At 43.8% G+C, this 22,204-nt stretch overlaps 1 protein-coding gene across 3 annotated transcripts in view; it reads right to left on the bottom strand.

Moving 5' to 3' along the window:
- chst11 (carbohydrate (chondroitin 4) sulfotransferase 11) overlaps window positions 1-22,204 on the bottom strand; it is a 103,988-nt gene that overhangs the window by 44,532 nt on the left and 37,252 nt on the right. The window contains exon 1 of one of the 3 annotated variants that reach the window (XM_031869789.1): window positions 19,590-22,051. The exons of the other annotated variants lie outside the window; for them this stretch is intronic. The gene's annotated coding sequence lies outside the window, so the exon portion shown is untranslated. Of the gene's footprint in view, window positions 1-19,589; window positions 22,052-22,204 lie in introns of those variants that run through there. 3 annotated transcript variants of the gene reach the window in all.

Genomic DNA, 22,204 nt, shown 5'->3' with positions numbered 1-22,204 from the left:
AGAAAACAGAAAAGCTCATCTTTCTTAATCCCTTTGTCCTCACACAGACAAGTAATGTAAATCCGTCCACAAAGTCCATCACTGTGCTCTGGTCTGCTCTGATGCCTCCAGGTATGTATACACAAACATCATACAACGCACACAGCAAGCTGATACCGGCTGAACTGTTTCATCTGTGAGTAGTCCTATCTGTGTCCTGTATGCTGCCTTTGACTAACTGTTCATCACACACACACACACACACACACACACACACACACACACGAGGAAAAAAGAAAACCAGCTTACAGAGCTCGGTGTGTTACCAGTGTACGCCCACCCAGTCAACTGGAACATAAGGTCGCCCATAGTCCCCACAAACACCTGGCTTATTGGTTGGTGGGAACTGAGCTGTAGCCATGGAAACAGCTACCGGCTCACAATTCTCTCACCTGCACCGGCTGGCCGGATTCCTCAGGTCTGGAATCAGGTAAGGTCATGGGAAAGCAGAGCCTTTTCATTTCCTCGGCGCTGACAGGTATTGACTGTGGGCTACTGCAAAGTACAAACACACTCATGATGAAGAGCTAATAGGCTGAAGTATTAATAAATATGAGGCCAGTGTTGTGGACTCACAGACTGTCAGCTTTGAAAGTTACCTTCATACTCATTCTTGTGAAAGTCAACATTATTGATGTCACAGCCAGCAGCGCACATTCAATAATGCAAGACCATGAGCCTTTGGAAGAGAATGGAATTTAACAGCGATTCCCTTTCACTCCCAGAGAAAGTTATTGGAGCCACAAAGTGCATTTAATGTAATATAATGCAATATCTGGTGCCAACATAGTGGTCATTAGAAGAACTGCATGTTAAGACACTGTGGCTTTTGCTATCAGTGACAAATTTGTTTGACCAGTCTACATTGGGCAACTGAAGTTGAGTAATTTAACTATACATTTATATAGTTTTTTGTAAATTTCAACTGCTTTCATCTCCTCTGCAACTAACAGTTTACGTTGCTATTATCCCTTACTTTTCAACTGACACATCAACACCTTTGATCTCTTACGCTTTAACTACTTTTATCTCTTGTGCTGTGTTCACACTACGAGGGACTCAGCAACAGACTACAAGTTATTTTCAGTGGAAGCCAGTGACATGAAGCTACCAACTGATGCCTGAAATGTGTTGCGTGACGGGCGAGACACGTTACAAATTCAAAGTTGAGCTTGTCTAAACTTTCTTCAGCGCTCCAATGACGCAGCGAAGCGTCAACCAATCATGTTTTTGATTCACCCTGTTCTGTTCCATCTAACAGAATGTCGCTAACCAGTTCTCAGTGCCATTTAAAGACATGACTACGTTGAAGTACACTTGAGCAACACCTCAGCGCCGACAATGTAGCGGCCCACCCATGGCCATTCTGTTGCTCGTAGTGTGAACACAGCATTACTCTTCAACTGACAGTCCAACCGCTTTCATCTTATAAACGAGCTTCAAGCTTTTGTTCTGTGATTACACTGAACAGTTCAACTGTTTCATCACTTCCACCTCAACTGAATCCTCAGCTCATTGCAGCAATTCATCTTGAACTGACATATCAACTGCTTTCAGTTATTACACTTAAACTGCCACTTCCAACCCGTTCAGCACTTCAAGTGACACTTCAACCCCTGAAGTGCTTCAGCTTCAACTTTAACTCTCAATCAGAATCTGACAAGCAAATATTGAACATTTAAAACATTTGAACTTGTTTATATTGTTTAAAAAGCTCCAAAGAATCAACATTTCACAACATATAAGGAGTTTTAAACGTTTCCAGTACATATGTTCAGTTGTGAACACAAACACTGTTTTCAGAAAATGATATTTATTCTTTCAAAATTTCACAAAATTTGCTAAAAGCTCTTGATTGGCATCTGAGTTATAGAGACATTTGAAGAGCTCCATTTGCCTCGCTCTCCTCCTCCTCCGGCTGCCTGAACACCAGTGGCCCAGTCAGTTTTCAGTGCCCTGTGTACCCTGACGGGAGAAGACGCTCTGCCTGCTACACAGCACACACACTATTCAGCTTCCATACTCCCTGCCTTCTATCAGCCTTGGCAGGGATACTGTGACGCTGACAGCCTTCCGCCTCTCCTCCTCCTCCCTGTCACCATCATCCTGCTGCTGAAAATGCCTTGATTTCAAGTTTATTAGTTCCTCTAAAAGCAAGTGTAGAGAAGCTGGGAAGCTTCCAGCTCAATGCAACAAGCAGGCCTCTCTGCAATCCACCAGAGAGAACACCTAAAGTTCTTTGTAGTAAAACGTAATGCTGCCAGAAGTGCGGCATTTGTAAATCAACCTGCATTGTGCCCAAGAGGATCAGACAGGTTTTTACAATTCTCTTTTTTATACACCTGAAAGGAAATACGACAAAACAGTGACATCCCAATGAGCACATCACCCAAACCTGCCTCTGCCAAACAAGATTGTAGGAAATTGCCATAGTAAATCAAACGTGCTGCCAAACATCACGTGGCTCAGAGCAAAGCGTGCGTTGTACTCAGTGGCGGGCCGTGCATTTTATACCTGGGCCTTCACTACTGTCCTGCAGCTGAAACACAGCTGCAGTTATTATTTGTTTTGTGTAAAAATGAAGCCAACACCTATAAATACACCAACTGCAGAGAATACGCCGACAGTGTGTCTCCTCTCTGCTCTGACTGCAGCTGGGACTGCTGCGCGAGTGCTTTGGGGCGGCGGAGGGGCTCACAGCAGCTCCCGCGTGCAGAACGGTACGTGCTTTCACGTCAGAGTCAAAACAATAAAAAAGTCTCCAACAACACCAGAAAAAGTCGCTAGATTTGTCACTAGTAGCTTTTGACAAAAAAAGTCACCATGAGGGTTTGAAAAGTCGCCAGATTTAGCGAGAAAGTCGCCAAATTGGCAACACTGGCACCGGCTAAATATGTCCCCAGAGCAACATTGGACGTAACAATAGTTCCTACCAGATATAAAACCAAACAAAAATCCATCTTCATAAAAACAAGTTGTACAAATAATAATATACAAACAAGCATATTAAAGCTACTAACTTACCAAATGCTGTTCACTTAAAGACAAACTCCATGATCCTTTCTTTGTTGACAAAGGGTTTAATCACAATTCACAAATCTGTTTCTCCTCCTCCTTCAGCCATTGAGTGTTAAAAAAACACAGCTAGGTAAAAAAAAAAAAAAATCTACATCAAGCAAAATGCACAAAATGTCAATTTGAACTCTTACTACTCCAACTAAGCCTCTGCTTAAATTTAGTTTCACAATAGTCACGTGCTCGCCCACTGACCAATCACAGCACATGCTGCACCTCACTGCAGCTCTGCACCTGAAAACTGAGCTGTGTGTTAATGCTGACGTACTTGTAGGCCAGCTAGCAGGCTCTGGCACGTCAATGAATACACCCAACATGTCAAACTAAAGATCTGATTGGTTGAACACTATGACAATCAACAATATCGTCCCCATTCACTTAAAGTGCAAAGGGATGCACTTGTGAGTCTGCAGGCCTCGGGCCTCTGTTCTTACCTAGAGACACAGAGGTGAAATCTGATTGGATAAAAGCTCTACTTAAAACAAGCTGCACTGGAAGCAGAGTAACCGAGGAAGACAGTAGCTGTGCAATGAGAAAATAAGATAATAGGAAAAATATTTTTATAAATTATAATACATGTAGTGTATTTAAGAAGAATTATTAAATTATAAAATAGCTATAACTTTGTGATTCTGTTTAGGCCAGCAGAGAAGGCCTTGCAGGCCCTGATGGACCACCACTGGTGAAAACTGAAAATAAAGACAATACAAATATTCAGTCTGCGTAATAAACATTGCACGGTTGTAAATATAAATATACAACTGCAATCATTTGCACATTAACAAACTGTCAAATAAATAAACTTACGACATTGCTCCTAGGATGCTTCCAGGTGGATGTGAGCGGATTACTCTTCTGAGCATGCAGTTCTCTTTTGTTTGGCTACAGCTAACGAAGTTACCGAACCGGAAGCACAATAACCGGAAGTGATTTACCCGGAAGTGACAGTACCGGAAGTAGTGTCATGACGTGAACAGAAAAACAATATTACAATAACAATGTTTTCATCTTGAAATAAGTACAAACAAATTATCTAAACGAAGAAGAAAATGCCTTTAAAGGCAACACTTTTATTTAAATCCAAAATGTCAGTTTGATAAACACAGGCTCTGACCTAATTCGACACATATTATACGAAGTGAGACAAACAGGGATTGTAAAAAGTAAATAAAGCAGCCTACACTGCAGTAAATACTAATTTGGTGAACATCACGATGTCTGCTTTTAGTTAACACTGTCAGTTGTTGATTCGACTCAGTGGTTGAGCCTTCAAGTCACCTAATGCAGCACCAGCACTGCAGTCAGTAAATGTGACTCCGCATTATGTCGTCTCGCCGCCTGATTGCACACGAGGCGCCCTATAAACAGTGGGCCCCGCTCCTGCACATGCTCAGTGTGGTCCCGCAATCACGCACATCTGCTGCCATCTCACAGCAAGAGATTATGATGGGCCGCTGGAGGAGGATTAAATTGTCGCTAATCTTACCTTCGCAGTGGGAGAGGGCGGAGATCTACTTCACGCTGGGGCCGCCCGCACATCAGCCAACACACACAGACACACACTCGCATGGTTGATTGGGTCTATACACTGACGCACACAACTTCTGTGTGTGTCGAGTTGTTACCGCCGGACACAAAACTTAAGTGCCGCAGCCTAATTGGGATTTAAATGAACAATGCAAGCCGAGCAGAGAAGTGGAGATACAGGTGATTAGCAATGTTGGCACAACTTCATTTAACAAAGCTCAATAAGAATTTGTGGAAGCGTGTGTATGTGTGTGTGTGTGTAAAACCAATCAAGTCTCCAATGGTGATTGGCTGCCCACGTCCGTCTCTTTTCCTGGTTAGAGTGCTCAGTCTAATCCCCTTAATGATGATTACCGACATGACGATAATACACAAGCAATTACGGCATTGCCAGTCTTCACCTCAGGCCCAGAGACAGAATCAGATATTATTCTTAACTACGTCTCCTCACTACTTATCAGTTAGTATCGTTATAATTTGACAGTCTTTGACTGACAGCTGTGTGCAGCGGGAGGCAAGAAGTGTCCAACAAGTAGGATCAAAATCACATTGAAAGAAGCTTTGGGAAGTGTTTAACTTATTACAAAAAGAACATTTTTGTTGCAAAATGTTGCATGAATTAAAAAATATATATAAATTGAATATCTTAATAAAAAACTATTTTAATAATGTTAAAATGATAAGATTTATCTTGCACACAGCAACAGCATGCTACTGAACCTCCCGAGCTCCTGTATACCGCGTGCTCCAGCGTGGCTCTTCACATTACACCGTGTTAGCTGTCAGCACGTTTCTGCACCACCGTCACCGAGACGCAAAACTCCACCACATTCTGCGTAGCCGGCAAATAAAGCGATTCTGACTCGGAGGGAGCGTGTGATAATAGAAGAAGAGGAGGAAGAGGAGGAAGCACAGGCAGAATGCGAAAGCAGCCGAAGAGACAAAGATAGCGCTTGACAGCTTCTAAAATGTCTACATAGTGATACGGGAAGCGGCGAACCAGGTTTTTCAAGGTGTCCTTAAACACATCAGGGCCGTGGCTGAGCACGCTGGAACATAAGGCGCGGTGGCGGGACACACGCAGCGGGTCAAGAGGAGGCAGGGTGAGGAAGAAGAGGACTGGTGGAGCTCAGACATAAACGCTTTTCATTCATTTAACATGAGGGATCCAATTACTGGCCATTCCTGTGTAGACACGCTGCACGCAATGAACACAAAATCTCGAGCCCAATCCTGCTGCGTGAATCGTTTTCATCATCACTGACATACCGCCACTGGCTCGATCCTCAAAAGACCAGAATGCAATGCAGCCGCCGGGTGGGTGGTTTTGCACAGGCGATGAGATCATTTACGGATCGTAGAAAAACGGGTTTAATACATACAGTCATAATTGTGTTAGAATCTTTGAGATGAATGTTGTTTCTGAAATAAATAAAATAATACATTTGCAGCTTTAAGGCTTCTTCCAGCTGAATAATTCATGCCTGTTGAGGAGAACAGTCACTTGGTATTTAACAATATTATTTTGCTACGAGGTTATGGATCATGAATAGGACCCAGACAAGCATGGCTTCGATTCTGGGGGATGATGGCCAGCCAAAGAGTGGTAGAAAGGGACCACAGTGGAGGACGAGAAGCCCTCTCTTTCTGTCCGTGTCTCCGGTTTTCTTTCTGGTCTTTTTAATCTCTCTCCATTCGTGTTGACTCATTTAAGGTCACCCAAACTGCCCCTTGATTCACTGATTCACAGTCTAACAAAAAATGTCGGCAACGTAAATTAGAATATCAACATTTTTAACTAAATTTCATTCATTTTATTGTATTGGGGCGGACAGAGAGAAAAAAAAGAAAAACTCAAAAGAAAGAAAAACTCTCCGTGTGGCTAGACACCACAAGAGATACATGAGAACACATGGATTTGTAATCTGGGTGATCTGACCCCCTAATTCCCTGCGATCCCCTGCCCATGACATCACCTCCCCGCTTCCACATCTGTTTATTTCCAGTGTCACAGCACCCCTAAGTCATAGCTGCCCTCTCACTGCCTGACTCAACATTCCCTTTAACTAAAAAGGAAAGGAATTCGTAGCCGGTAGCCTCAAGATGGGAACCAATACCACAGACGTTCACTTGACTCTTTGTGGCTCCACCGTGACACCATTAACACACGTGGTGGGTTGCCAAGCAGCATGCATGTCTGCCAGGAAACTGTTAGAAAAGCATGACTCAGACTGATAGTGGAAACATGTAGAAAGTACAGGTCAGCTGATGGCTTTAGAGTTGAAGATTTTCACGTCACACAGAATTTTGATCTCATTTTATTGAGATTAGGGATATTTCATAGGTAGATACATTATTGTCTTTAAATAAGGGATGTAAGGGGAAAAACTATAATTGAATAAGCAAGTAATGTAGTTGTATCAGAAGTTTGCAATGCAATAATGGTTTCAGTAGGCGGAAGGAGACGGAGGCTATGGACTTAACAGAGTTCAAGGTTTTGATGAATGGCAGGAAGTCAACAAGTGATGACTGTTTATAGTCCACCCCTCCCCTGGGGCACACACACACACACACGCATATATAAAATGTGACTGAGTGGAAATGGACCAGCGGTGAAATGCGGTCAACCGTGGGCCAATTCAGTCTGAAGGTGGCCAAGCGTGGAAGAGACCCCCAGTCACATGAGAAGCTGGGGAAATGGAGCAGACGCTGCAAAAAAACAAAACAGAGACCACGGGACGCAAACACAGCGGGGGGGGAGTCATGAGGACGGGGAGAGGAGAGACGTCTGCCTGGATACAGATGGGCAGAGCGGAGAGATCTGAACTCACTGAACCTCCTCTCACACGCGCTGTGGGTGTCTCACACACACACACACACACACACACACACACACACACACACACACACACACACACACACACACTTCAAAACACATTTCATGTCTTGCTCCCTCCACCTCCCAACGCTCCACCCTGCAATAAAAAGCGTGAATGAAAGCCAACATGAGCTAAGTGAAGAAGAAAAAAATGTGCCGGGATCAGACGGAGGTATCTGAACCCCCGGGGCTTGACGGCAAGCTGTCATCCAAGGAACCATCACAGGCCGGCAGAAGGACCACTCGCGGCAGGCAGCAATAACAAATTATCTTTGTCTTCCCTGGTCCTCTCTGCCTGCACACCAGGGTCCCATGCATAAAAGATCTAAAGTTGGAGAAATGCGCCGAGTGGATGAGAGGTCGTGAGTAATTCATGGGTTTTCTCTACCCGTGAGCTGCCTTCAAGGAAGCGGAGATATTGAGCAGCAATGATGACGACATATCGGGCCTGTCTGTGCTCACATGATATTAGAGTTGTGTTTAAAATCGGTTTACAGAGTGAGACTCAAAAGCATAATAAACACATTTAACTTGAATAAAGAAAATAAAACACTTCTTAGCGATTTGCAGGGTCATACATGAGTGGATGCATAATAGAAATAACTTCTGGGTTTCCAGATTTTGACTTAATTAAATGAAGGATCCTTTTGTCTGGTCTATATGAGCAATTCTGTTGCCTCTCAGTGACTCTCACCACGACTTGCAGCTAACAGTGAAAACTGCTGCTAAGTGTTGACAGAGCAAGTACCTTTTGTGCCTAAACCTTACCAAGTAGTTTTGTTGCCTAAACTTAAGTAAGCGTTATTTGTGTCGAAACCAAACCAAGTAGTTTTGGTACCTCAACCTAACCACGTAATTTTTGTTGTCTAAACCTAACCAAGTAGTTTTGTGCCTAAACCTAACCAAACTGCAACCATTTCGAGTGCATGTCGTGTAGCAGGCATGTCCTGTAGCACTGTGCACCCGCAGATAGCCCTACTTACAGTATATCCTTTTTGCTGCATAGTATTAACACAATTAAGAATAAAATCTCTGAAATGTCCCTATCTTTGCATTAGGGAGTTAGTGATATCCTTATTATCTTAATAATTCCTTTTAATCTCTGCCTGCAATCATTTCCTCAATGCAGAGGCCACATTGTTCACATGGTAACTATTCAATTGTGGATGAGACTCTATATCTAGATAGTCTAATTCTTACATATTCAACAGAAGGTCACCTTCAGTCTCCAGCTGTTCTTCCCACCGAGAATATTAATGAATAAATTCAATACTAAAACTCCTGGGTGTTATTTTGTTTTTCCCCACCAGGGTTTAAAAAAACTCTATTTCCTAAAGTTTGCTGCGAAGCTGGAGGCGAAAAGCCCGAGGGAATCTTAGATATGCAGCTAATGCATTTACATTATGTTGTACCTTCTCGCCTTTGTGTCTGGAGAGTTGAACAGTATCTGCAATCTTAGAGAAGCCTTCCATTTTGAGAATCACCAACCTATAGTGAAGAGGCCAAGGATCAGAACCACAGGGGTCTAGTAATAGATGCAAGAAATAGAGCTGAATATTACAGTGACCTTGGGTTTATTTTGTGAGACAGTGCCATGCGACGGATGAGTCAGACACAGTAGCTCCATCAGACGCCGGCAAGAGGATGAGGGGAGAATGGGGGAAGCGTGGACGTGGAGTGGTTCTTAAAGAGACGAGTTATCAATTCAGACTGAGCATAAGGAGCGACTGCAGCTCTGCCCGCGGCAATAAGCCCTGAAGAAGAAGAAGAATGAGGCCCGGGTGGAGCGATGCCCCAGCTGCTGCACGCCGTTAGGCCAGGGTTCACGGAGCCAAACTGTGCCCAAAAAGGCATGACGCAGAGGCCTGACACACCCGGCCCCCACACTCATACTGATACGTAGATAATCAATGTGTGCTAGCCAACACACTGCAGGAGTTTTTTCAGGATAAGGTGTTATGTGATACTTATCAATAATTCCACTTTCTCTCAACCTGCCTTGTACTTCTTCTTTACTTGGTGGTGTCCTACATTTCTCAGAATTACTTTTTATGACTCCCAGAGAAATGGCCCAAACCTGTTTTATTCAAATAAGAAGATCCGTGCCATCGTGTCTGTATATCAATCGGAACATTTTCCACCTTTTATGTGGATGTCCGATCAGTGTTGATGGTAGATGTAATCGGTTAAAGCAATAAACTCCTCAGTGCGTCCTATCTTGACAGAGAAAGCTGCATTCACACCTGCAAAATCTGCTGTTCGTGCTGCATCCAGTGCCGTCATTTGAAGTGACAGTGACGTAGTTGGATGCACGGAAGAAGTAGAGGCTGCTGTTTCAGCTTGGATCTCTCAATGCCTCTTTGTAACCAGGGGGCGTGCTCGAGATGCCGCTCAAAAACGGAACTTCCTTGTTCTCAGCGCTTGTATTGCAAATTTCTACGTTTCCAACAGCGAAAATGGTTCCTCAAAATACGCAGAGTATGTTATTGATGAGGATACATTTGACAAGTTTTGACTCGGATATTTAGCCGTATTTATTCCAGAATATACGGCCGAAGAAAAGTACGAGGATGTGGTGGTAAATGGACAAACTGTGGTCTGCCTGTGAGGTAGTCAGTGATCCAGGAGACGGTGGACATGTTAACCCCCACCACCCACAGCTTCTCACTCAGCAGCACTGGTTGGATGGTGTTGAATGCACTGGAGAAATCAAAGAAAGTGATTCTCACAGAGCCACCGGTTCCATCCAGGTGCAACTGAACTCGTTGCAGCAGGTAGATGATGGCGTCATCCACTCCCACATGAGGCTGGTATGCAAATTGCAGAGGGTCCAGTGAGGATTTCACCAGCGGTCGAAGGTGGGCCAAGACCAGCCTCTCCAGCACCATTTTGAAACGAGAAATGAACACGTTGTATGTCTTTGTTTAATCAATACACAAACAGAAATGGAAAAAGAAGTTTTACGGGCTAGCTGTTTCTCCCTGCGTCCTACCTTGTGCTAAGCTAAGCTAAGCTACTCATCTACTGGCTCTAGCTTTGTGCATGCTTTTATTGGCAATGTTGAGCTGTGTATAAATCATTACTTGGTGCTATAAACTATGATTTTACAGAAAAAAATCAATCAATCAGGTCCTTTTTAAAACATGACGCCGACATGTGAAATTGACTGCGCGTTTACAGATTAGAGTGCATGTTTAAATGGAAGGCTTATGTCCCGGGGAAGGCTTATGACAGGGTGCTGGAAAGGAGGCTCCGACCACTTGTCGAACCTCAGATTCAAGAGGAGCAGTGCGGATTCCGTCCCGGCCGTGGAACAGTGGACCAGCTCTTTACCCTCGCAAGACTACTGGAGGGGTTCTGGGAGTTTGCCCAACCAGTCTACATGTGCTTTGTGGACTTGGAGAAGGCTTTCGACCGGGTCCCTCGGGGGGTCTTGTGGGGGGTGCTGCGGGAGTATGGGGTGCCGGACCTGTTACAATGGGCGATCCGGTCTCTGTACGACTGCAATAGGAGCTGTGTCCGCATTCTCGGCAATAAGTCAGACACATTCCCGGTGGGTGTTGGCCTCCGCCAGGGCTGCCCTTTGTCACCGGTCCTGTTCGTGATTTTCATGGACAGGATATCTAGGCGCAGCCTGGGGGCGGAGAACGTCAGTTTCGGGGGTCTCGGGATTGCCTCTCTGCTATTTGCAGATGATGTGGTCCTGTTAGCCTCCTCGGATCATGACCTCCAGCATTCACTGGGGCGGTTTGCAGCCGAGTGTGAAGCGGCGGGGATGAGAGTTAGCACCTCCAAATCTGAGGCCATGGTTCTCTGCCGGAAACCGGTGGATTGCTCCCTCCAGGTGGGGACGGAGTGCCTACCTCAAGCGAAGGAGTTTAAGTATCTCGGGGTCTTGTTCACGAGTGAGGGTAAGATGGAGCGGGAGATCGACAGACGGATCGGTGCGGCTGCAGCAGTAAAGCAGGCGCTGCACCGGACCGTCTTGGTGAAGAGGGAGCTGAGCCGGGAAGGCAAAGCTCTCAATTTACCACTCGGTCTACGTTCCTACCCTCACCTACGGTCACGAACTCTGGGTCGTGACCGAAAGGACAAGGTCGCGGCTACAAGCGGCCGAAATGAGTTTCCTCCGTAGGGTGGCCGGGCTCAGCCTTAGAGATAGGGTAAGGAGCTCGGTCATCAGGAGGGAACTTGGAGTCGAGCCGCTACTCCTTCGCGTCGAAAGGAGTCAGTTGAGGTGGTTCGGGCATCTAATTAGGATGCCTCCTGGACGCCTCCCACTGGAGGTTTTCCAGGCACGTCCAACTGGGAAGAGACCCCGGGGAAGATCCAGAACACGCTGGAGAGATTACATCTCCCAGCTGGCCTGGGAACGCCTCGGGATCCCCCAGAATGAGCTGGAACATGTTGCCGGTGAGAGGGAGGTCTGGGTCGGCCTGCTTGGCCTGCTGCCACCGCGACCCGACCCTGGATAAGCGGTGGAAAATGGATGGATGGATGGTTTAAATGGACTTTATGTATGTCTACACCCGCGATTTAACCCCAACTCTGCTTTTCCTCCCTTCAAGTCTACATCTTTCATGTGTGAGTTACAGCACAAATTATGTGTTGGCTTGTGAAAATATTTGTTCTCATAGAAGTTTTTGGGGAGATTATCCATAACTTTAATTGTCTTCATGTCTTTAGTGGTTTTTCACATGTAGTTTCTTGTATTTTCTTTATTCTAGTCATTAGGGTAAAAACACGAGGTGGCTGCATTGCATTTTGGTCCATTTCCTGCTCGCTCTAGACAAGCTGTTACTGGTACTAAGATATAAAAGACTGTTAATGTTCACTCTGGTGAGACATCTTCAGCCAATAAACTTTACTGTAACCTCCAGAAACGACAACATGTTTGTACATTAAGCCAGTTGCATGAAACCAAACAACAAAATGAGTGAAAAATTGCTGCTTTTAATTCTGTTGAAGTTTATAAGGGTTGGATTTTCCCATCAAACATAAGTAGAGATAGAGAGAGGGGCTGAGAAAGAGGGAGTGCCTGCATGCACGGAATGAAAATGACGTACCACAACTAAAATCACAGCTATTATAAATCACATCAATTAGTTGTGATGATTTAAGGAACATATTTTTACTGCACTATTCCTAACTGCCATCAACACCCTGACTGGTCTGATTTAAATCAAGCCTCTGCTGCAGTGGGAGGCACGTGCAGCACGGCTTACTGTAGCAGGACACACAAACACAGCTGGTCGGGTGGAGGGTTGTTTCTCTCTGGGGCGGACTGAAAAACATGCAGTATTTTCCCATGTAACTGATGTTAACCTAGATGCAGGGCAGAAGAACATGGGCAGTAAGACAAATACACTTCAAGCGGATCCCACACCATTTGAATATATTAGCATGACATCATAAATAAAAGCACTTTACTGTGTGTCTGGGGTGACTAATCACCAGGGCCCTGTTTTTTCATACATGGATGTCTGAGATAACTTGATTGGATTATAGATGGTTGATTTACAGTACCAATGGTTGAAATGACTTATGTGTGGTGATTACACATAGATTTAAAGCAAGAGTACACTAGCTTTCAAAAATCATAGAACTGAAAACTCTTTTACAATGAAAGTTGCTAGCGGTAGTAGCTACAAAAGTTGCTTAATCTAGCAAGACAGTCGCTAAGTCATCAACACTAAGATCACGTTTACAATGTTCATTATCAACAACTTATATGCCAATGTAAAGCATGACAGTTTGAAACATCTGGCCACTGACCAAGCTGGCATATGATGACTTAGGAGTGACAACGGGCTCTGCAGTAGCAGCATTATGAACATAGTGGAGCCGTTGAGGAGTCAGATATTTCCCATCTATGTGAGTATTAGACGGGCTGACCAACTGACGTAGCGTAAAGAGCAAGAAAGTCCTCTATGCACAAAGGCTGGGGGTGATTGGTTGAGTGAAATTAACACAGATTTACACTCAGGCCGCTGTTTGTTTACCGTGTGAAACTAAGTGAACATCCACTTACTTTTTCACCTTAGTTATATGTATGCAGCGTTAGTTAATCATGTAAGTTACATAACAAATGTGATTATTTTATGCCAAACCACAATCAAAAGTAAACTTAAAAACTAAGTCTAAATATGTTGGAAGTTTATTTTGAAAAGACCGAGTGCAAACTGTATCTTTCCTGTGATCAAGGAAGTTTATTTTGAAAAGACACAATGTATGTAACAAGCAGAAACACGCTGTCCCTGACAGGTCCTAAAGCGTCACAGTTGGGTCACTGACCAAGTGAGACCATTAGTTTGGTTAAAATGATCCTGGATGCTGACCAGTTTGGACAGAGAAGCTTGTCTCACAGCTTGATGGGCTAAAACTATCTCTTAAAGTGTGATTCCACTTTTTGGACCACTCTCAAATCAATAAGCTTCTTTTTTGGCAACTCAGCTTCTCAATATGCCTTAAGTATTGATGTCCCGACCAGCTGCTGTACAGGCTCCTTCTCCCTGTGGACAGATGACAAACTCATGAACATCAATACCTGCGTGATGTTTAAAACACACTCTTCTTCTACACACTCCTTCTGCATTGCTTTTGTTATTTCCACCGGGGCCACCCGTGCTAAAAATACACGCCTTTCTTTTACTGCGACACTTTGGATGAAAGCGTCGAGCAGACGCAGCGCCCGCGACAAGTTTCAAGTACACCAACACGATTTATTGTTGAAACTTACACCGTTGCAAACACACTGCTGACCGGAATAGGGGCGACTGTGCTGCGTTCACAACACAGCGGGGAGGGACGCGCCTTCCTAGCAGTCAGATGCCATCGCTAAATGCCGCGCTGTTGCCGCGGAATCAGTTCACTGGGTCAGATTATAGTACGGGATGAGCGAGGTCACCGCTGGAACACACACACACACACACACACAAACACACACACACACACAAACAGCTGTGATAAGAAAATCAGAATGGAGAGAGACAGATAAGCATTTAGAGTGATGCAGATCTGTCACAAACAAAGACGGCCGCAGGGTGAAACAGTCTACACGCAACACAGAATCATCTTCAGCGACTAGAATCACGCACACACACACACACACACTGAGCGAACCACTCTCATTAAAGTCCTCGATCTAATACCTGCCAGCTCATCAGTGCAAAGACGACAACACTCGCTGGTTAAAACCTTTTAAAATCTTACACAGCACACTGATCTGCAACGGTTTATCAGGGGGAAGCGCGCGCGCACACGCACACACACACACACACACACACACACACACACACACACACACACACATTAGAGGTTTACCTTAGTAAGAGCATAATTGACCTCTCTCTGGAACAAATCCCCCCTTAGTAACCCCCTCAAACATGCAACAGCACAAAATCCATTCTCCACATTATCTCAACAACATCCTTGGAGGGATGGGGAGTGTGTGTGCCATTAACAGCTGGAACGACATGGGGGCCAGGCCTTGACTGTGTGTGATCTACAGTATATCACCATATATTTGATATCTCACTCACTATGGTGAGTGAGAGGTGTGGGGTGAAGCTTTGCTCCACAAACGAGCTCCATCAGTGCAAACTAGAATCACCGCCTCATGGTTGTACACCTCCACCAACCAGTCAAGTTGCAGTTTACATCCATGTCTGTCAAAAATGTTGTCACTTTATCATTTCATCCTTTTGGATATTTGTGTAAAATTGTCACAATTAGCATATGAATTCTTGAGTTATGGCCAAAAAACGTGTTTTGTAAGGTCCCAGTGACCTTTGACCGCAAAAATCGAATCTGTGCATTCTTTAGTCCAGGTGGATGTTATTGGAATAAATTCCCTCCAGGTTTTCCTGAGATATCCCGTTTTCAAGAATGGGACGGATGGACAACCAGAAAACATAATGTCTCCGACCCCACCCACATTCAGCGAAGACCGGCCCTACTCTGCCTCTGATTGGCTGCTAGTACTCGTTGCCTTCTTCGCAGAATTTGATTGCTGATGAACAACATTCTTGGCATGTTGGTAGGGTTAATGATATAAGCTCAGATCTGATGCTTCCTTAAGGACGGCAGCGTTCTTGTTTAGTGCTCTCATATATAATTACAATGTCTTGATGATGGGAGAAAAATGTTCTTTAAAAATGTTCTATGAACGTTGCCTATATGGATGGAATACACTCACGGATCTGTTGGAGATTTCAATTTTGATGTGGTGACATAATTTAACTTGATATTCACCTTAAAGTTGACATGGCACTTTGATTGACAAGAATATTTAAAAATGGCACATCATATAAATAAGGTTGCCCAACCCCTGGCCGAGCCCATCCAAAACCAGCCATAGACTATTTACACTGTTCTATTAACCAAAATAGCCCATTACAACTCTACTTGCCTGAATGCACCTCAGTTTAATCAGTCAGGCCTTATACTGTACATCATCATCATCAGAGCTGATGTTAGGTACCATCAAGACAAACATTAACAGCATCAAGACACACTCTCTCTCTCACACACACTGCTCACAGATGCAACAGCATCATTAATCAAGCGTATGGATAGAATTACACCGGCACCAACAGTCTTAGTATAACGTTTAAAATGACACTTGAACATAGCCTGGCATGGCAGCCACATGAACCACATGCTCACACACACAGACGGCAGACGCAGCAACATCAGCAGAAAATCAAATTGCACACCCAACAAAAACTACACCGAATAAACAATACCATTGAGTTAGACCACTATACTTCCTTATAGTCTCTTGTAAAGGAGAGCAGGGACGAAGAGGTTTTAACCGACAGGCAGTTGAACAGAGCAGCACAGCTAGTTATGGGTAATGTTCGGGTGATGATATGAATTGGCACTTGTTAAGGAGAAACTAGCGCAGGAGAAGGACTTGGTTGAGAATGACGGCTCAACTTGAGCGGAATACTGTTTCTCCTGCTCCCCACGATGTAATTTTTGTGACAAACTTATGCAAATTGCTTTGTTTCTCTGCAATTTCTTTGGCTAAACCATCATCTGTTCAATGCACTAGGGTTTGAATTTAACAAGTTATCTTGTTATCTGGTGACTTTCAGCTAAATGCATCTGTGTGTTCATAGTGACCATAGACTGAAAACAAGATGCGGACGTAGTCGTACGTGAAATCACCCATTGGCTTGTGGACGAAGTGCGCGATTTCGCCGTCGCCATCTTGGATTATGGCCATCGCCATGTTGTTTTTGGCAACTGATCAACAGAAGTCACCAAATTTGGAATGTTGAGAAGTGACGTAGAGACACCGTATACGGCTCTGGTAGCAGCAGCGACCTGTCAATCACAGTAAGCCCGCCCTAAAGCATCCCCTGCTTTATGGTCTATTTGACTCTAAATGGACCATAATTGACTAAATGAACATCATGCTGTATTGAAGAAGACTTGCAACTAGAGATTGAGACCATAAACTCATGTTTACTGAGGTAATAAATCAAGTGAGAATTAGAGTCACTCTCTCAGACTTCTATACGACTTCTTTTTGCAACCGGAAGAATCACCCCCTGCTGGTCAGTAGAGAGAATGCAAGTTTTAAGACACTTTAGCATTGGCTTCACTCGGCAGAACCGTCTGGTACTTCTTGTGGAAATTCATGGTCCACAGAGGATGGATCCTAATAAGTCCAAATAATTATTTCCACTTGTATACTATTCATTTACAAAGCAGATTGAAATTAAATTCACAGGGTACACTTCTTCTTCCAAGGGGAATTAGTTTAAAATGAATAATGGTGTGATCTTTCCACCAACCCCAGGACAAACATTTTTAATGTAATGAACATTGCAGCCTCTAGGGGCCACCACTTTGGGCCTTTTTTTTCCTCTCTCTCCAGCTCTTTAACTGCCTACATGTAATATTTAACGGCGCTGGACTGAAACTGTCTGGCCAGATGTGAAAACGCTTTGCTGCAGCAATATACACCCTACTGTGACACACACACACACACACACACACAGACACACAAGCTCTTCTTATCATTTCAGTTTTCCCAGCAGTGAAATGTAGTCCAGTCTCTCCGTGTCCCTCTCTGTGTTTTCATGTCAGATGCTGCTGGACATCCTGGAGAGATTATTTCTGTAAAAAATCTGTAGTTCTGTCACACGTCCAAGACAAGAGCACACACAGAAACACACACACAAACCTACATGTGCAGCACGCAGATGCATTCAGGTTCCAGCAACTTGGCTTTTTTTTGTGCAGTTTGTGCCAAAATTCACTATCTTTAATTTGGACCGTTTTCTTGGCATCACATGAATCAACAGCAGACTTAAGAGTTTCCCCCCCACAAATGTCCTTTTGTGGAAAAAAAGCTCCTGAAATAGCATTCAAACGATTTTGGGATACTCAAAACCTTCCATTACGGCTGAAATCCTTAACTTTCCCAACACTGCCGTCCTCTTCGGTGGAGGTAATTGAAGTGAAGCCGGAACGGCAGCGAAGACGTTGGATTTGTTGCGTGGAAGCCTGCTGTTTGGATCAGACATCGCAACACAAAGATTGTACCGAGCTAGTGAAGTGTTATACTGCCAGGGCTTGTGCTGTTGATTTTGATGCATGACAATTTTAGCGTGACGCGGAGCTCCTGAACAGAATATATTGTCACTGCAAGCCAACTCAGGTGTGATCTGAGGAGCTCTGACAATCATCATATCTCTACAATAGAGAATGTAACTGTAGATGTAAATGTAAATGTGCTGCTCTGTGAGTTTTATGATATTCTACGCGGATATATTAAAAGGTTTTTTTAAATGTATTATGCATAACCTGCTCTTGAAGATAGTGTGGCTCACCAACCTTATTTGATTTGGGAAAAAACCTGTACCCAAACAAGAACTGAACCACCAATTGCAATTCTCCAGGTCAATCTCGGAACCCCTTGACCAATCTGACTTTTGGGTGCTACGACCAATATTTCAGGGGATGTGGTGAGGGCAGTGGATGTCTGGGTAACGGATATCCGAACCAAGATTTCCTTTGCTGTGTGCCGCTCAGTGTTTACAGTCCGATCAGCAACTTGAGATGCAAGAATGTAGTTGAGAGACGACGTCCATGGCTCATCTCTAAAATGAGTCTTCTACATATGAGTGCAGATAAATAAATAAAAGCTGATAAAAAGATAAATCATTGTCAGACAATAGCCAGTGGACTCCCAGATTATATTGCGACAGATGCGTTCCACCTCTTATGCCCTCCACACGGACTGCTTACCAGCATGCAACCAAAGCCCGCTCAAACATGAAAGGGTTAATACCACTCAGACGACAAATGGAACGCTTCCAATACAAAAATTCTCTTCCCGTCACCCACAGATTCTGCATTCATATGCAGATATCTGTCTGAGTTCATTCTTGATTAGACACATCCCGTAAATATAAGGCATGTGACCCAATCATACCCGTACTTATAATCAATTAGGCTCAAGGAAGTTATCTAAATCTTACAAAACAGAGGTTTTAAGTTACATTGATTGATTCTCTTTTTTTTTGGCCAATTGGGGGGCAGCAGAACAAGCCGTGAACTGAAAACAGCTGATTGATGAGAGGAGTGAGGCTGTGAAACCCAAACAACAAACTGAAAGAAGCTAAAATGCATGAGTGAGTTCTCTCCATGGGCAACCCCTTCCACATTACACGTGATCTGTAGTTTATGTAAAAAAGAAAGTACTGAATAGTGCCGCTTTAATGCTTATCGCCCCAGGTCATTTATGAGTTGCCAGACAAATATTGTTAGGATTGGTCAACTTCTTTGTTTTTCTCCACACTTGTACCTCAACTTGGAAATCCAAATATATATATATAAAAAGTACCCATCACAAGCAGTGGGTTGCTGGTGGAAGAATCTTGTCTGAGATACATTACTGCATTTGGATGAAGAGGAAAATACCAAAACAGAATATAGGAAGACATACATGGGCGTAACAAGCACACACACACACAAACACAAACACACATAGGTCCCTGAGGATGGATGATTAAAGCTCTGTCCGAGCTGGAACAGCCAGCTAAAAACTCACTGATGTACAGACAGAGAGAGGGAGAGAGAGGTTGACGTGTCGGTGTAGCAGATGCTGAAGCTTGTGTCTTTCCACCGTTGGCTCAGTTAATTGGCTTTCTCTGCTCTCGTGGCAAACAATGGGCGACTTGGCTGCTCCGCCCGAAGTCCTGCTGCAAAAAAAAAAAAAAAAAGATCTTCGCCCCTCTGGAAAGAATCACACTCTTTATTGTTTTTACAATTGTGAAGATGTTTGTTCAGCCTTTAAGACAGTTATCTGTCTAATTTCATCATCCAGGTCATCCGTCAAAGTAAACATCGTGCCTGCAAACATACACTCTTTGCATTTCTGATTCTGTTGCCTTCAGTTTTACAGTTATGGCAAAAGATTGTTAACTGTCCGATGCTAGAAACACTCCATCTGGATCCCCACCAGCATTTCATCAATGGTTCCTTGGCAAACAGCCTAACTATTCCCCCGTATGCATAAAAATCCTTTCATCAGTTTTGCAAACATCCTGCTGACGGACAAACTAATAAAAAAACAATCGTGCGTGACTTAAGTTATGAAAGATTAATGTGATTCATTCAACACGACGGCCAGATTCCGATGCTTCCATTCAAGGCCACAACATTTCTATTCCTGGATGTGGTTTGAGAAGTTATGAGGTATAATAAAGTCATTCAAAAAAGCAATGCTACTGTTGAAAGCGCTCAGAGGTTACAAGACAACCAGAAGCAGCTGATCTGAAAGTTAAGCTCTCTCTACGGTGTGCACCACAGTGTAGCTGAGCTGTGACCTTTGGCCTTCCAGTCTGTCTTAATGTGGCTCATTAGACGCATTGATTATGGGATGATTAAAAATGCATGCTGGTTAATACCCAGACAGAGTCCCACTCCCACACAACAGCTTCATCCGGCTGCTGATAATCAGAGATAAGCACTTTGAAACACAGAGATGTTACACACACACACACACACACACACACAAAGCTCTCTATAGCCCAAATGATTCTCGATGGCTTGATGGTTCAGAAGCACGACACCAACACTGTGGTGATGAATTCAATTCTCACTGCGTTAGCTAACAGTTAAAGCAGAAACAATTAATCTCGGGCCACTCGGGGGGGCAGTGGAACAAGCTGTGTACGCAACACTGGCAGATTGTCACCTCTTAAAGTCGTCAAACTTATCAGCAAACAGTTGCCTGTTTGCACAGCCGGCAGACACTGAGCAAGAATTAGCATTCGTTTAAGGTCGAGTCGTGTCACATGATGATAGCAAGTCCAATCTTCACTCTTCTTTTAGCTCTGTTAGCTCTGTTTTGGTGCCTACTATAGACAATATTTCAGGACGTAGTCACCGCGACGTAGTTCACTGGTTTGAGGATGCTGTATGAGATGATGATGCTGTATCAGAAGTACTAGCAGGTTTGCAAATCAACACAAGCTTGTTAAGCAAATGAACTGATTAAAACTGTAAAACTGTGGATCTGTATTGGCTATAATGCCGATCCACCGAATTGGATTATTCCTACCTTAGGTTAAGATTAGGCAGCTAATAGTTTGCTTTGAGGCTTTCCAGGAATTTAGTTACAAATACACCGAATCTTACACTTCCCATAATGCAGCTCAATATCATCTTTCCCTTGATGAAGCTACTACAGAGTACACTAGACAGCTGTTTTCACAAGCTGAGTGGGAATCTTCATGACTGGAAACAGAAAATCAGTGGAATACTCCTTTAAGGTTAAAGAATTATGGGTAGCTTTAAGTATGAATGACCCCTTTAATGGCGTGACAATGCATTTATGTTACTTTTTGTGCACCAAGCAGGTTATTTGCATTTTATGAGGTTGTGATTATTTCCCCTGAACAAATCCCTCAGGTTGAACCCCAGAGCTGCTGTGTTTTTGACCTGCACCCTGTGGGGAGGTGCGTTGTCTCACGCAGACCACCCATGGTGCTCTGGAGCATGGAGCAAGTCAAAGCCATCTGCCACGCGGGAGGTCTCCGACAACATCGCTACAGCAGCACGTCAGGATCACTGATCTTTGGACAGCAGGATGGTGTCTGAGTTGAAATCCAAAGCATCTGCCACTAAATGTCACTGAATGTCAGTGTCACTGAATTGCTGATCTCTTCTGTTGAAGGAGACACTTTCGTCAGAGCTTTAACTGTATTAAACCAAAATGTGTTGGTTTGGTCTGACGTTAACCACCGCTGCCACTTGCACCATCCATCAAAGGCCCGGTATGATGATAGCTGGCGAAATGCTCAGCTGGGACCATCTAATACACCATCATATTATGAGTGATGGCTTGAAAAAGCCATTACCTTCGATCATATTTAATGGTGAGTCTTACAATCGTGCCAGCCGACATTTTTCAAGAAGCAGATTTCTCCTTGTGCCCCACACACGGTGCGATAAGTCCATGATCAGGCTGAGGCAGTCTGCCCTTCAAGCATCGTGTTGGAACTTGGAGGTATGACTGATATATATATATATATATATACACGTATATACATATACACATATATATACACGTATATACATATACACATATATATATACATACACACATATACACATATATATACATACACACATATACACATATATATACATACACACATA

This window comes from Anarrhichthys ocellatus, unplaced genomic scaffold, assembly GCF_004355925.1.
Source record: "Anarrhichthys ocellatus isolate YVR2014 unplaced genomic scaffold, GSC_Weel_1.0 scaffold49, whole genome shotgun sequence".
Classification (NCBI taxonomy): Eukaryota; Metazoa; Chordata; class Actinopteri; order Perciformes; family Anarhichadidae; genus Anarrhichthys; species Anarrhichthys ocellatus.
Note: the sequence above shows the minus strand (reverse complement) of the source record. Positions and strands in the feature narration are given on the sequence as shown.